General features: G+C 44.2%; 1 protein-coding gene and 1 long non-coding RNA gene across 2 annotated transcripts in view; one reads left to right on the top strand and one right to left on the bottom strand.

The window, feature by feature from the left end:
* The window catches only part of NEBL (nebulette), a 186,787-nt gene that overhangs the window by 157,123 nt on the left and 14,238 nt on the right, over positions 1-15,426 (bottom strand). The window lies entirely within an intron of this gene.
* Positions 6,885-15,426, top strand: part of LOC307200052 — a 31,320-nt gene continuing 22,778 nt past the window's right edge. Inside the window, exon 1 of the long non-coding RNA XR_013832301.1 lies at positions 6,885-7,065. This is a non-coding gene — a long non-coding RNA (uncharacterized lncRNA). The remainder of the gene's footprint in view (positions 7,066-15,426) is intronic.

The following is a 15,426-nucleotide window of genomic DNA, read 5'->3' as shown; positions in this document are numbered from 1 at the left end:
TCAGCCCTGATGTATACCATACTGATTATCATCTGAAAAGGGACATGGGTTCAGAGAAGCCAGAGAGAAAGATTATATAAGCAGACCATGCTGAAGACACAGCTGGTTTTCATGGGTCAGATCCGCACCAGATGCATTAGGGCTGCCAAGGTCAGGAGCATCCCAGATCTTGAGATTTTAGGCCCAAACCTGAGAGCTAGAGATGGTCCCTGGTGATGTCGTTAAGCATGACACATGAAGCATTAAGCACAGTCACTTGAGAGTATGTCATTCAAATGAAAAACACAGTAGATGAGTGAATATGTCACAGGCTGGAGATTAAAATAGAAGTCTCTAGCTTATTGTGAATTGCATTTGTGAACATTCAGTACTAATGATGCTATTGCCAGTCAGCACCATATGCAGTTAATTTTCTTCTGACCTCACTATCTACACAAACCCCTCACCAAGACTTCTGCTATTATACAATTTGTTGCTCATTAAGGTGCCACAAGACATTCCTTCTTGTTCAGAAAAAAAGACACAAATAAAATACATTTAAGAAGTTCCTACGAACACATAACATTAACCTCAGCATACAAGGTCACCTGTGCAGGTCTACTTTTATGGCATATAAGGCAATTTGGTAGAATTGAGGAGTAGGGACATTAGCACAATTCAGTTTAACTTTTCCAACCTTTGCTTTAAACAGAAGCTCACTATGTTACCCATGCTGTGTGCTTAAGGCACAAGATATGATGTTGCAGTCCACCCAAGTCAAATTTGCAAGGATGCTCCTTTCACACCAATAACAGATCTTTCCAAATGTCCACATGACACACAGACACAATTTATTCCCCAAGCTCTGTATTTAAGACATTGACTGAGGGGGGGGATACCACTGGGCTAGCAGAAAGCCCTTTTGTGAGTGACCATAGCTCTGTCTTCAATCCAGATTTCAGTTTGGAAAACTCACCCGTTTTTCTGAACACACTTCCTGCCTTTCCAGCATTTCATTCTTTTCTATATCCTAATTGATATTACAGGCCCATTCCTAGGGTTCCCCATCGGATTATTTTAGAGGAGAGTAGGTACAGGGAGGTCTGCTCTGTATGCGAAAGGGGGGAAAAATAAAATAAGATTGGGAACTTCTCAGTCTGGTGTTTCCTTTTCTTCTGTCTTCAAGGCAGCTGCCACACAACCAGCTTCCCCCTGAAATGATCCAGTTGAGTGTTGTAACAGACATTTCTAAAAGCTTGCCCTAAATTAAAAGGCAACTGTTATCTAATTTGTGGTGGGGCAGCAAATTGTGCTCATTAGAGTTATTATAATGTCATTTTATAACACTGCTTCACATGGGTGGGAGGTAGAATAATTTGGTATGTAGAATAATGTAGTATTTGGATGGCCATCTGTCATGTATGATCTAGTTGAGATTCCTACATTGCAGGAGGTTGGAATAGATTACCCTTGGGGTCCCTCCCAACTCTACAGTAGTATGATTTTATTTCAGAGGCTGAAAGTCCCATTTTATGTTTTTTGTCCTGCATAAATGAGGAGCAGCTATTAGCTTGCCTAATGTGAGCAAAGAGCACATCAAACAAAAGCTTTTGTTTGCATGTAATAGCATATGTGTTCCTCTGTCAGAGAAGGACTGAAAACTGTAATGTTCCTTATATCTGATGAGCTTTGCAAAGATAGCCTAACTGGAAACGTAGCTCTTGAGCTGAGATGCTTTTAAAACACACACAACACACACACACACACACACACACACAGAGAGAGAGAGAGAGAGAGAGAGAGAGAGAGAGAGAGAGAGATGACTTCTGCTGATTAGTGGCACCATCTGGTGGATATTAAGAATAAGCACTCATAGCCACCAAACGGTGCACATACTTGGAACAAAAAATGTATTACTTTTTGAGAACCATTTCCAAATCTGAAATCTTTTATTGTTATTTTTCTAATCGCTCATCAATCACTGGAGAGAGGATGTTCAAAGATCTAGCTTATTGCATTGTGATTTACACACTTATCTAGTCTGCATCTAGCTTTGCCCCTTTTGTAATCTAATTCTATCTTCTCCCACTAGGAAACACTTTGTACCAGATATTCTATTGATTTGTACCCTTTGACTTGCATTCCAAACTGTCACTCGAAGTTACTTTATGTTCACATGATGTTCTGATGCAGCTCTTGTCTCCCTGTGCTATTCATACCCATAACAAATACTTCAGAGCTGATATTACTCCCATTCAAGCCAAACCAGTTTTGAAAGTATAATCTGCTGTCATAGTCTTCTCTGGCCTTTATGATGTCACTGTCTAGGAATAAAAAAAGAGAGAAGCAAACTGTATCTACTTTATGAAGGCTGTCAACAGCTGTCACCAGAGGTCTGGTTTTTATACCTAAAGTAGACTCCGCAGTCATGTTCTCACATATTTCTTTCAGTCACGAAAGCAAAAAAACCAAAAAACCCAACATTCAACAGACTTGAAATGGCTTAATAAGTCAGATAAAATCCTCTACTATTTTCCACAGTATTGCTGTAAAATCTTCAGAACTTAAGCATCTGATCATAAGAGTCCTGCTGGGTCAGACCATAGTGGCCAACACCTAGGCAGGCATGTCCAAAGTCCGTTTCAGGGGCCTAATTTGGCCTGCCAGTTAGCTTAATCCAGCCCCTATGTCAGTTTATTTCCTGGGGTAAAATCTTTTTAAAAAGGCCCTCAGCTACCTCAACCCTAAAAAAAGCTTAACAACCTCAACCCTTAAAAAAGGTTAACAACTTTGGTCGGCCCTTTGGTTGGCCCTCACGGCCCTTCACTTCATCAAATCTGGCCCTCTTTGAAAACAGTTTGGACACCACTCCTAGGGGAAGCCCACAGAAAAAAGGGTCACTGAGTCCAAGCCCCTGCAAAGAAGGAAACTTCACAAGAGTCTTTGCTGGATCAAGCCAGTGACTTGTCCAGCATCCTACAATTGTATTGTACAGGACAGATCTGACTAAGCAGCAGGTAACACTGGCCAAGATGCTATATAATATTGGTCACCTTAGAACTCTGTTGGGGCAAAAGAGCCCTTTGGATAGCATGGTTGTAACTGGTGCCATGCCCATTCCACTACTAGTGTCTACTAACATGATATTCACAAACCCATTGTCTGCTGATTCAGCAGAGACCTCTTTTCCTTCCAGTAAGTCGTTCATTGATACACAGTATATTATCTCATGGCATTGGGCACTTATTGTAGGGCTGCTTTCTTATTTACAATGCCAGCCAATTAACTTTAAACAGTGGCGTAGCGTGGGTTGTCAGCACCCGGGGCAAGGCAAGTAATTTGCGCCCCCTAACCCATGGATTTGTGCCCCCTAACCCGTGGATTTGCACCCCCTAACCCTAACCCCCAGATGTTGCGCCCGGTGCGGCCGGGCCCCCCTGCACCCCCCACGCTACGCCACTGACTTTAAATTGTGTTGGAGCACAGACAAACCTCTCTAGAAGTACTTTCAGTAACTAGTTTCAAGTAAAACACTAGCTTCAGACTCAGGGGAAACAAGCCAACTGATAATAATCCTGCAGTTAGACTTCAGTACTTCCTTTGAAATCAAAGGGAGATTTGCTAGGTGGGACAATTGTGGGATCAGGAAGACATATTATGAAAGGTTCCCTCATTGATGTTTCTGATGTGATCATTAAGGGATCAATTGGGATTTTTTTCATATAAAAAAAGTTTCCGGATTCTGAACAGACATGGAAGAGGGAGGCATATCATCAACTCAAATAAAAAGCCAGGTGTCAGGGCTGAATAAACAGAAGGGGAAGAAGATGCAAAACAATTATCAAAAGGAGAATTTAAGATGATATGTTTTTATGTAAAACAAGTATCTAGTGGTAGCAGAAATGGCTTAAAGACATTAAAGTATCAAGATACCGAAATAACAGCAATAGACATTGCAATAGAGATCACTGTCAAAATTCTTGGGGGTGTTGAGTAGGACTTGCAGCTATTTTGCCATCACAAGTTGTTCCTTCACAGCTAAGAACAAACCTATTCTTCTTCTTCTGAAGGAGTCAAGATGCAGTCTACTATAGGCTGTAGCATGTGGTGGCACTACTGATTTATGATAAATTTACTCAAAAAACCCCCACCATGGATCACCAGCACAGGGGAATTCTCTTATCTCATGGTTGCAAAATGCTTTAGATCAGAGGTGGGCATAGGAGTATCAGAAGAGTTCTTCTACATCAGGCCAAAGACCCATTTAGGCCAGCAATCCGTTCTCACAGTGGCCAGCCAGATGCCTATAGGAAGCTCACATGCAGAACCTGAGTTTATACAAAGGTAGTGCCTGTTATTCTAAAGCAGCAATGCTGCAGCAAGCAAAGGCTCTAGCAGCTCAGTCAGCTGCTTGTGGCTGCAAAGCCAGACAGGATGTATGTGACTGTTGCCATGGAAACAAAGGGGCAGTCCATTCTCCTTATTGAGCACAGGATGTGAGCTCAGTGTGTGTTATATGACCTGTACAGGATGTACATGGGTGGAGTTTGGAGTTTCTCTCTGTTTGTTGAAGAGAGCAGACATCTTTCACTGCATGACTGCTAAAGACAGGAATAAAAGCATGTAAGATACATTTCTGTCTGAGTCTGATTCCCCTCCCTGGGGATATGCAGGGAGCAGGGAGGAGGAGAAGCAGTTGGTGTGTTTTTCTCACAGCCTGAGGAAAATCGCCGGAACGGACCTCGTGTGTTTTTCCTGCCGGGAGTCGCCGGAGGGAGGTCAAAAGAATTCAGCCGGTGCCTGGAGAGATAGGCACATACCTCTGACCGAGCCTGAATTCTAACAGTGCCAAGGTCAGGAGAAGGTTGAAATGAGGTGGACAATCAAAAAATGGCAGCTGGTACTAGGGAGAACCAGAGTAAAGGCTAAGAACCAGGATCTGGGAACAGGAGTGAAAAAGGCTGGAAAACACAAAGCAGGGTAAGTGCAAGAGATCACACCACTGCTGATGCCCTCATGGCTAATACTCCCCACGGCAATGGTGGCAGCTTCCCTTAACTTACTACCATTACTTTTTATGCCATTGCTTTAGCTTCCCACCATGTCCCTCTCTTGCTTTGGGAAAGGCCAGGCAGCATGATGCAGGCATTCTCGTGGCTATCCAGCTTAGAACTCTTCTGTCTCCAAGGAAGGACCCTCTTTGATCTTCCTAGAGTAAGAAATGGGGAGAGGGGAGGGAAGGGAAGGTGTTGCCAGGCAGTGGCAGGGCCAGCCAAGCCAGTGCAGGCAAGCAGCAGGTGCTGTGGGGGCTAATCTGCTGCTCCACATGCCAGGTGCTTGAGGCAATTGCCTCACTTTGCCCAATGGTAAGGCCGGCCCTAACACAGAGCAGAAGTAAGCCTGGTGGAGTATTGCTCACATCAAGACCATGCAGTCAACCTACAGCTGGGCCAATACCCGAGGGAACTTGAAATATCAACTTTCAGAGTGCTGTTAGTCAGTTGTTCAGGCTGCAGTACAAAACAGTTAATTCTTCACTAAACTGAGTCCAGACAATCCTGGACGTATTACAAAATGAGATATTTGCACGTCTGCTTCTGTTTTGCTGCTAGACAAGGCTGGACATATTTCCCTCCTTAATTACATATCTGTGCAACTCTGTCTAAAATAATGAAGGCAAGGCGGAGTGTTCAAACCTCAGTGCATCTGTGGGACACTGAGGACAAAATAATCATTTCACCAACAGATGACCCTGGTTTCATTACTGCTGCTCTTAAGTACATGTAGAAACTCTGAAGGGAAGTGGCCTAATATTTTTTAAATGGACCAGGGCTGATGGCACTCTGCCAGAAATGAGTGTAGCCGCCCCATCTCCTGCAGTGTTCCCAGAGCTATTTTTGTGGGTTAGGAAGCTTGGCTGATACTTGCAAAGAGCTGGAAAGCTCTTATTAAAAACTGACTGAAGTATTTGGAATGAAGAGTTTGTTTTGACTGAAGAGATGTAATTGGGTATGTCCCAGTAGTTTGCATTCAGATGGAGGGGGGCAGATTAAGTGGATTAGCCTCAATCATCTGGGAGATGACATGCCTTGCTGTGTTTGAAGTGTTTTGTGAACAGGAGGACAGGGCTAGTTTTGAAGTTCATATTAACTTAATCTGTTTGATGCAGCAGCTGCAGTGACACACCCTAACCCTTTGAAAGACTGGCCAATGGAACACATCACAAAAGGCAAAGTTGTCTCTCACCTCCATGGAGAAGGAGAACTCCTCTACAATCACGGCCATTAACCTCTCCTTTAAACTGCATGCAAGAGAGCCAACATTAAGTGCAGCCCACAAAACTGTTAAGGAAAAAAGAGCTCTGAGCTCAACATCCTCTAGAGTTCAGGCCTAGGAGAGAACAATAAATAAACCGATGCCTTTAAACAGGTATACAGAATCATTATTATTTTTCTTCACTACAGCCAGTCAGCGTCACACACAGCAACCCTATTGCCTCTTATTTCAGACGCCAAACAATATAAGAATGATAGCTGCCTAAGTGAACAGCCTTAAAAATGAAACCATTTCAAATCCAACACTCCTAAAGTTCCCTTTTCTGTGGGCTGAGCAGCAAATTAAACAGGGGCAGCTGATGTGATTTAAAGTGTAATCCTGTGCATGTCTACTCAAAAGTAAGTACCACAAGGACACAAGGGACGGGGGGGGGCGGCGATATAGCTCCTTGCCAAGAGTGCGAGAGATTGTTGTAGATATGCCTCTGTCTATAATTAAAGTCAGCATTATGAAGACAGAGCCTGGTGCTCTGTAATGCCTTTTGCCCCAGTTTAAAGCTTAATTAAAAAGAAAAAGAAGGGGGCTGTCAGTAAAGAGGTTTATTCTTTCATTTGGATATTAACAGGTTGGTACCAGGCCTACCAAGATTTGCCACCTGGAGCTCATCAGAGAAGCAGCTGTTGTAATCCAGGAGGAGAAGGAAGTGAAATTTATGCCAAGAGCAGAATACACCTGGTCTCCTTCCGAACAGGCTGCCAGAACAGCACGTTAAACACCCCATTTTCCTTCATGGCCATTGACTAGACACAGGTAACTCTTTGCAAAGCATCTAAAGACAGGCTAAGCAGCTCAGATGCTTTCAAGATAACACTCTGGGATCGCTTTGGGGGCATTGAAAAGATAATTCTGAGGGCTGTAAAGGGATCTTTTGAGAATGTCTTTTAATAATGTAAGAATGGGAGGTAGGGTTTCCCTTGAATGACAGATGGGATGAATCGAACAGAGGAACAATGGCGCTATTGACACACGGTTGCTACTTGATAACCCTTTGAGCCTCTCCTGGGTTTTCCCTTGACCTGGTACAGGGTATGCCCCAGATGGGGATGCTCTCCTCTTGGGGCATGTTGAGTGGGAGAGTTTGAAGAGAGATTAATTAGAGAGTGACTGAATTACATACTTTTCCAAAATCCATCAAAAAGTTAAGAGCTCAGGAGCGCAAACAGCTTGACCAACTTCCTATTCAAGAGTGCTGGAAAACTTAGCTTCAAAAATGTTGAACTATCACCCAGAGAGCAGAGGGTAACAATAACACCCAGAAAACACATTTAGGTGACAAATTATGTCTTTTTCTTATACTCCTTTGTCCTATAAATTTAGCAATACTCTAAGGTTCCCCCACAATGAAGTCAGTTGCCTTTTCATTCTCCAGATATATACTTTTGAAGGCTCAGTTGCTAGGTACAAATTAGGAGCAGACTAGCCAATGGAGACCAACTGAAGAGTATAGATGAGGTTTCTATCAGAGGTGGGGAACCTCAGGACCAAGGAGCAAATGCAAGCTTCCTGGCCTTTTTGTCTGGTCCTTTGAACTCTCCCTGGGACACAACCTCTAGCCAGTCTTGCTCAGCACCCTCTTCAGGGTAGAATCCTCTGACTGAAATGCAACCTACCCTACAAAAGGAAGAGTTACACCTGTTGCTCCATCCACTTTTGCCTCGGGGCCCCACCCACCATGGCAGGTGACCTCCAGCAGGTTACCAACAAGGGAATGCAGATCTCAAGCTGGAAAATGTCATGTGCTCCCCACGCTCAATTATATGGTTATAGTTCTTTGGCTGAATGTTTGAAACATGATGTCTGCATTTGGTCTTCTCTCCTCTGATTCTTCATTGAGAAAGTAAAGATGCTTCACCTAGTTTCCTCAGCTGTAGTCTGTAGTCTGTGTAAACTAATAGCTGGGAAGCGGTTCTAGCATTTCTAATTTCTTGTTGGCTAAATCTGCTCTTTGTTATCTGGATTATCCTAAGCAGGGGAAACAAAACCACATGACTATTTAATTGGGAGTTTGATTTCTATCTAAAAGGAATATATTTTAATTTGGGGGAGGGGGTTTCCATTGAGAGGGGGTTAAAATAACTAGCCCTTCCCGTGTAGACATGAGAACAAGAAATATAGATTAGATGCCATTTTCTATTTCAGCAATTTTTATAGACAGACAAACAGACAGACAGACAGAAGTGGTGTACAGCAAACTAGAAAAACAGAAAAATGTTACAAAAACACACAATAAAACCATTAATACAAACCAATAATAAATAAACACAGATACAAATGCCTTCTTCTGACACAATTCACCACTCAGCATGTCTCAGCCTCCACCCATCTACCATGGCTCTTACCCAAGGTCCAAACAAACTCACAGATCAACCCCCAAATCTCACAACAAATAGGGTTCCTTGAACCTGCTGGCTGACATCACCCTAGTCTCTCACTCTAGGGTTTCTGGGCAGGCACCCAGGTCTGATAGAACTAACTCAGGCTGCCCACTGCTGTGTTCCATTCAGCATTCAAATCAGCTGCACTGTACACACCCATTTTCAGACAACAATAGGTTTGGTTAGTTTTCGAGGGATCCCAAGGATGGCATACCTGTGATCCGTTTCACTGCATTAGTGATTATTACTGCAGGAGTGTACACCTTAGAAGTGACACAATCCAGTGACATGTCCTTGTTCCTCAGATTGGCGTGCTTTTGAAACACACTTGGATACTTGAACCAAACTGCTGTATGGAGAAAAAAGGGGCATTGCTTTGTGTGTGTTTGTTTCCATTCCCATCTCTTTGGGGGGGGGGCTAGCTGCTCTTCAACCATGTTAGGCGCATTAATCTGAGAATAAATACACTCCGGCACATGTACACACACTTGAACAGTTTGTGAACTGCACAGTCCCTCACGCTTGAAGTGGAATGTAAAATTGCATTAATGACTTGAACCTGGGAATTGTGAGTATTCTGAAGACTACTTGTTAGGCAGCTGTGAGGGCCTTTATGTACCATGTAACCTTTTCTCCCTCTAAAATGCTATTATTATGTTAGCACAGCTCTTAAAAACAGCTCCTTGCAGCTGACATGCACTGTCCATTTTTAACAAAATAAAACATGTTGCTCTATCTTTGACTGTGCACTTATGGCGAAATTATGAGCTCTTATGGCTTATTCCACATGGCTTTTATGCTGCTCTCCAGAAACCACTTTTGGCCTGTGAAAACATCCCCTTTCTCCAATTCATAATCTCTTAGATGAACATCTAACTACATTAACTCCTAAAGAATACGGCTATAAAATCACCACATTACTCTGGCTTTTAGCTAGCTCATCCATCACTATCGTTTTTTGCTACATCTCTCAAGAAACAATCCAGCAGCTTGAAATTTTGATTTTCAAAACATGGTCTCCCTTTTTTTTAAAAAAAATTGCTCCCGTTTTGTGACACTCTGTACACAATGCGGCTCAAAAATAAGTATAATCAAAAGTAATATGTGAGCACCTTAGAAAATATTATTACCAATATTTACAGACATGTATTGTGTGATATCCAACACCTTGATCAGCAATTAGTCTTGCCAATTGGCTACTTTGACAAAAAAAAATGTGAGGGGTGGGCTTCACTGTGAAACTGCCCTGCTGCAAAGTATTACTGTTGCAGATTTAACTCATCTACACCTCCTTTTTAACTCTGGGACTGATAAATGGAGGAGGGGGCAGAAGGCATGACTTGGGGTGCTGATGTGGTCCATGGTCTGCTAGTTACTGACCCCTACCTCAATTTTATGTGAATAGAAAAATAAAGGTAAAAGTTAAGGGGACTCCTGACCATGAGGTCCAGTCGTGACCGACTCTGGGGTTGCGGCGGTCATCTTGCTCTACTGGCCGAGGGAGCCGGCGTACAGCTTCCGGGTCATGTAGCCAGCATAACTAAGCCGCTTCTGGCAAACTAGAGCAGCACACGGAAATGCCGTTTACCTTCCTGCCAGAGTGGTAGCTATTTATCTACTTGCACTTAGACTTGCTTTCGAACTGCTAGGTTGGCAGGAGCAGGAACCCAGCAACGGGAGAAAAATAAACCAAACCCTTATTGATAGGAACCCGAGGAACTATCTCATATCAGGTCAAACTCTTTGGCATCTACTCTGATTGTCTAACCAACATGGCACCCTTCAGGTGTTGATGGACTCCCATTGTCCCTAACCATTGACCATGCTGGCTGGAGTTGATGGGAGTTAGGAGTCCAACAACATCTAGAGGACACCATTTTGGCTACCCTGGCTCTACTCTGATTGACGTAGCCATCCAGGGCCCAAGGCAGAGGCAGAGGTATTTCCCATCAAAGGTTCCCTCATCCTTTTAACTAGACTTTCTGCATGCAGAATATGCTTTGCCACCGAGTCAAGGTCCCTTCCCAAAACTTCCCTTCCATTTCTCCTTTATAGACACAATAGCAATTGTTTGTAGCCACTTCAGTGCACATTCATTTTCCTTCGCTCGAGTAAAGCTTGTATTGTGTGTTCATGTTTAGGGAAAGGTCAAATATTCTCGTGGCTGCCTACACAATACTAGTGCCGCTTAATACATTTATCTGTGCCCCCGCACTACAATATATTAGACACATAATGCAATCCAGCAGGAGGGTTGCACTCTACTGAGACACAGAGCAGAAAAATCAGTAGTCAGTAACTGAGTGCCAAACCACACGTGATGGAGAAAATCATATGAAAAGCCCCAGCAGTCTCAAGTTGCATCCAGGTCTTCATCAGAGAAAATGAGAATCCAAAAACATGCAAGTCTGAAATGGTTCAGTAGCCTGCATTTCCAAGTTCCCTTCAAAGGTCAAGTAACTGAATACTTTCAGGCTTGCTTGCTTTGGGATCCAAATCTTTCTCTGATTACAAGATGGGTGCAGCTTGAAGTGGTCTGGGTATTTCTGTATCGTTCTCTGAAACTGTGTTACTGAATGTTGATGTTAGACTAGGCTGAGGGCCAAATCTAAAAGTTACATGCATTGTTTCCCTCCACCACTACAGTGGTGAGTAGTGTGTGTGTGTGCATCTAGAGCAGCCTTTCCCAACCCTGGGTTCCTAGATGTGGTTGGACTACAAGTCCCATCATCCCTGACCACTGGTCCTGCTAGCTATGGATGATGGGATTTGTAATCCAACAATATCTGGGACCCAAGGCTGAGAAAGGCTGGTCTAGAGCATGGTTAACTAGCCTGTGACCCTTCAGTTGTCAGACTCCAACTGTCATCATCCCTCACAGTGCTGGATTACCTAATAGGCAATCTCAACACTTCCTTGGGGCACCAGCAAAGCAAGGTCACCAAAAAAAGAGAGGTCTTTTTCTTTTAAGAATTTGACATTCGCTATTTTAAAAACATTTTTCATGGGGAAAATCGGGCCTCTGTTAGACTTCATTACACACTCTTCCCCCATTTTTCTGTTCTTTCTATTACTTTTACTCACCTAAACTAGGGGGCATCCAACTAATGCAGATCAAAGCGATGCAAGGAAATATGATCCTGTTGGGTATTGCAATAAATCTATGTTTTAGCTTTTAGCTTTTTTTAAAAAAAGTTTTATTTTACAGTTTAGTATTGTTTTTATTTTGAATTACATGGGGGGGCACCACAACCTTTTCTGTGCTTAGGGCCTCTAAAGGTCTGGGTCTGGGTCTGGATCTGGATCTGGATCTGGATCTGGTCCTGATCCCTGATCCCTGATCCCTGATCCCTGATCCCTGATCCCTGATCCCTGACTCTGGCTGGAAGCTATGAGGGTTGTAATCCAGCATTAATGCTGAGCCTGCCAAGTGAAATGCTGCAGCTTATACTAGATATGTGGCACACGCTAGAAAAGTTTAGAGGTACATCCTGAGCTTAAAACATGGGAATTGGACCTAAAATGACATGTCTGTCAAAAGCAGCACACAAACTTTCCCAGGCAGGGTAAATGACTTGTGTGTTTGTTGATGGATGATTTGGGCCAAAGTTTATGGGCAACTGGATTTTAAAACAGAGCCATTTTTTTTTGTACTAATTTACTTAAAACTGGGTATTTCAAATGGCATTACATTCCACTGTAAACATTCCCACACAGTGGCCTCAATGGTCTTTAATCGGCTTTGTAACTGGAGAGGTACATGTTCTTTGAAGCCAACTACTGTCAGCCTTCCATCTTTTATCAGTAGTAATTACCCATTTACTATAGTTCAAACTTCTCTCTTTTGATAACATTGAAACAGTTATTTACAAAGAAGATTTAGGGTTAAATAATTGTTAGACATGCACATGTAAAATTTTGTGTGTGCATGCTGGGCAGAGAAAGAATGTATTGAATGCTCTTTCCTGCTGTCAAAATCCTTAGCAGAGCTCAGTCTGCCCTTTCCTGTCTTCCTTCTAGCTCTAAGCAGGCCTGAGGCTCCCCACTGGTTCCCCACCCCTGTCTGCCTGCCTAATATAAGGATGTAAGAAAAGCCCAGCTGGATCAACTAAGGACTGGACTTAACCGTCCAGGGGTCATTTACCTTTTACCTGATCTATGTCGCAAAATGACAAACTGTGGGAAGTCCACAGGCAAGGCAGAAAGGCTCCTGCTCCTGTTGCTGCTTCGCAGCAACTGGTGTTCAGTGGTATACTGCCTCCAGAGATAGTGGTTCCATAGAGCATTATGACCATTATTCCTCTAATATGGGGCATAGGTGGTCCCTTGGAAACATAATGGGGCCAACCAAAAATGTGACAATGTCCCCACATGTTTGGGGAGCTCTCCAGACCTGCAGAATTTTTTATCTTAGTTAAAAGAAATTGAAACTTTCAAAAACACAGTGCGTGTAGCATGGTGAATGAAGGTTCCAAGAGAATGGAAAAGGGGGAAAAAATTGATCTCATTTCCTATATGCCTTCCTGAATCTTGTTCCCTGCTCTGAACCCCCAAATCTGCTAAATGGGTCCTGTTCCACCGTTATTAAACTCCCATTCCTTTAACAGCACGCTCCATGTTTACTCTGAAATGTGTCTCACCAAATTCAGTGGGTTTACTCCCAAACACAGGGACGCAGGTGGCGCTGTGGGTTAAAGCCTCAGCGCCTAGGACTTGCCGATCGAAAGGTCGGCGGTTCGAATCCCTGCGGCGGGGTGCGCTCCCGCTGCTCGGTCCCAGCGCCTGCCAACCTAGCAGTTCGAAAGCACCTCCGGGTGCAAGTAGATAAATAGGGACCGCTTACCAGCGGGAAGGTAAACGGCGTTTCCGTGTGCGGCTCTGGCTCGCCAGAGCAGCGATGTCACGCTGGCCACGTGACCCGGAAGTGTCTCCGGACAGCGCTGGCCCCTGGCTTCTTAAGTGAGATGGGCGCACAACCCCAGAGTCTGGCAAGACTGGCCCGTACGGGCAGGGGTACCTTTACCTTTACCTTTTTACTCCCAAACACAGGATTGTATCCTTAATCACGTTGTTGTTGTTGTTGTTGTTGTTGTTGTTGTTGTTGTTGTTGTTAGCATCCATCTGTCTCTGGAGACAGTGGAGGTGTGCACCTTTGGGGGTGAGGTCAAGATGCTGGAAGGTTGCAGCGCCTGCTGTGGCTGTAGAAACAGATATGGGAAAGACATGTTTTGTTGCAGGTGGGGCAGATGAAGGCGTCCGGTTGTGCTGCTGCAAATGTACCATACTGTTTCTTATATCTGCGCTCCTCCCAGCAGTCATTCCTCCTCTGGTCACTGCTGTGGATACAGGATCTAACTATCTCCAGGCACTGCAGGTATCTGCAAGGGGTTCCCACATGGCAGAGTTGAAGTTGCCAGCCTTCGTGTCACATTTGCAGACACCTTTGGGACGCAGGTGGCGCTGTGGGTTAAACCACAGAGCCTAGGACTTGCCGATCGGAAGGTCGGCGGTTCGAATCCCCGTGACGGGGTGAGCTCCAGTTGCTCGGTCCTTGCTCCTGCCAACCTAGCAGTTTGAAAGCACATCAAAAGTGCAAGTAGATACGGTAAATAGGTACCGCTCCGGCAGGAAGGTAAACGGCGTTTCCGCGCACTGCTCTGGTTTGCCAGAAGCGTCTTAGTCCTGCTGGCCACATGACCCAGAAGCTGTTCGCCGGCTCTCTCGGCCAATAAAGCGAGATGAGTGCTGCAACCCCAGAGTCGGACACGACTGGACCTAATGGTCAGGGGTTCCTTTACCCTTACCTTTACCTTTTACTTTGTAACACAGAGTTGCTCTGTCAACAGGCCTGGTGCCTGAAGCCAGCTCCCCATAGAGAACGTCCTTGGTATTCTGTGGACATAACCAAGCCAGCATAAGTGTCGCTGAGACACAGAAGTGCAAACATCCTGGGACTGTGGGCTTGGGAGAGCACATCTTTATTTCAGAATCTGTCCTGTCATGTGATGCTCAAAATTGTAGGATGCCCACAATTCACAGGATCACATTAAATGAATTTGCCAGCTGTTGTCAGAAGTGGAGTGGAGTAATTCCAGCACAGACTTCTGGCATCTGCTTTTCTTTTATTCCTTTCTTTTTATTTGATCCCCAAAATCCAGCAGCCTAAGCCAGATGCAAAATAGTGGAGAGGTGGAAAAAATACTCTTAGAATTAGGAGCAAGTTGCCTCCAAGCACATGCACAGTCCAGGAATTTGTTTTCAGTTCCAGAACTCAGCTCACTGCTCTCCCACACAAAAATCCACTCCAGGTTTCCCCCCTAAGCTTAAACTCCCTTCGCCTTTGCAGCCTAATTGGAAGCTTTCTGTTGCTGCTGTTGTTAAGCAGCGGGAAGCCAAGATATTTGCTGCTCTGCTGCAAAGCACTCTGCTATCTACCAGTAGATCCCCATCTGCCAGCTCTGTAAGGAGGTCGTTAAAATGTGTGAAATCGAGTGATTTTACGATTAGACTGGAAATAGCAACAGAGCAGTATTTCCCCAGCTCACACCCAATGCTTCACCCCATCCGCAATCTGAACGCCTCTGAATATTTGGAATTCTAGATGGAAACCTGCCAGAAAGAGCCTGAGCTCAGCTCTTTTGGAACGGGAAGCCAAACTCCGGCAGTCTCAATCAAAATATATGGATTTCATTTGCATGCCGCCCTTTGCACGAGCCGCAGGGCGGTTTGCAACAAA

Source organism: Podarcis cretensis, assembly GCF_951804945.1.
Source record: "Podarcis cretensis genome assembly, chromosome: 12".
NCBI lineage: Eukaryota > Metazoa > Chordata > Lepidosauria > Squamata > Lacertidae > Podarcis > Podarcis cretensis.
The sequence above is the reverse complement of the archived record's forward strand: the minus strand, read 5'-3'. Positions and strand labels throughout refer to the sequence as shown.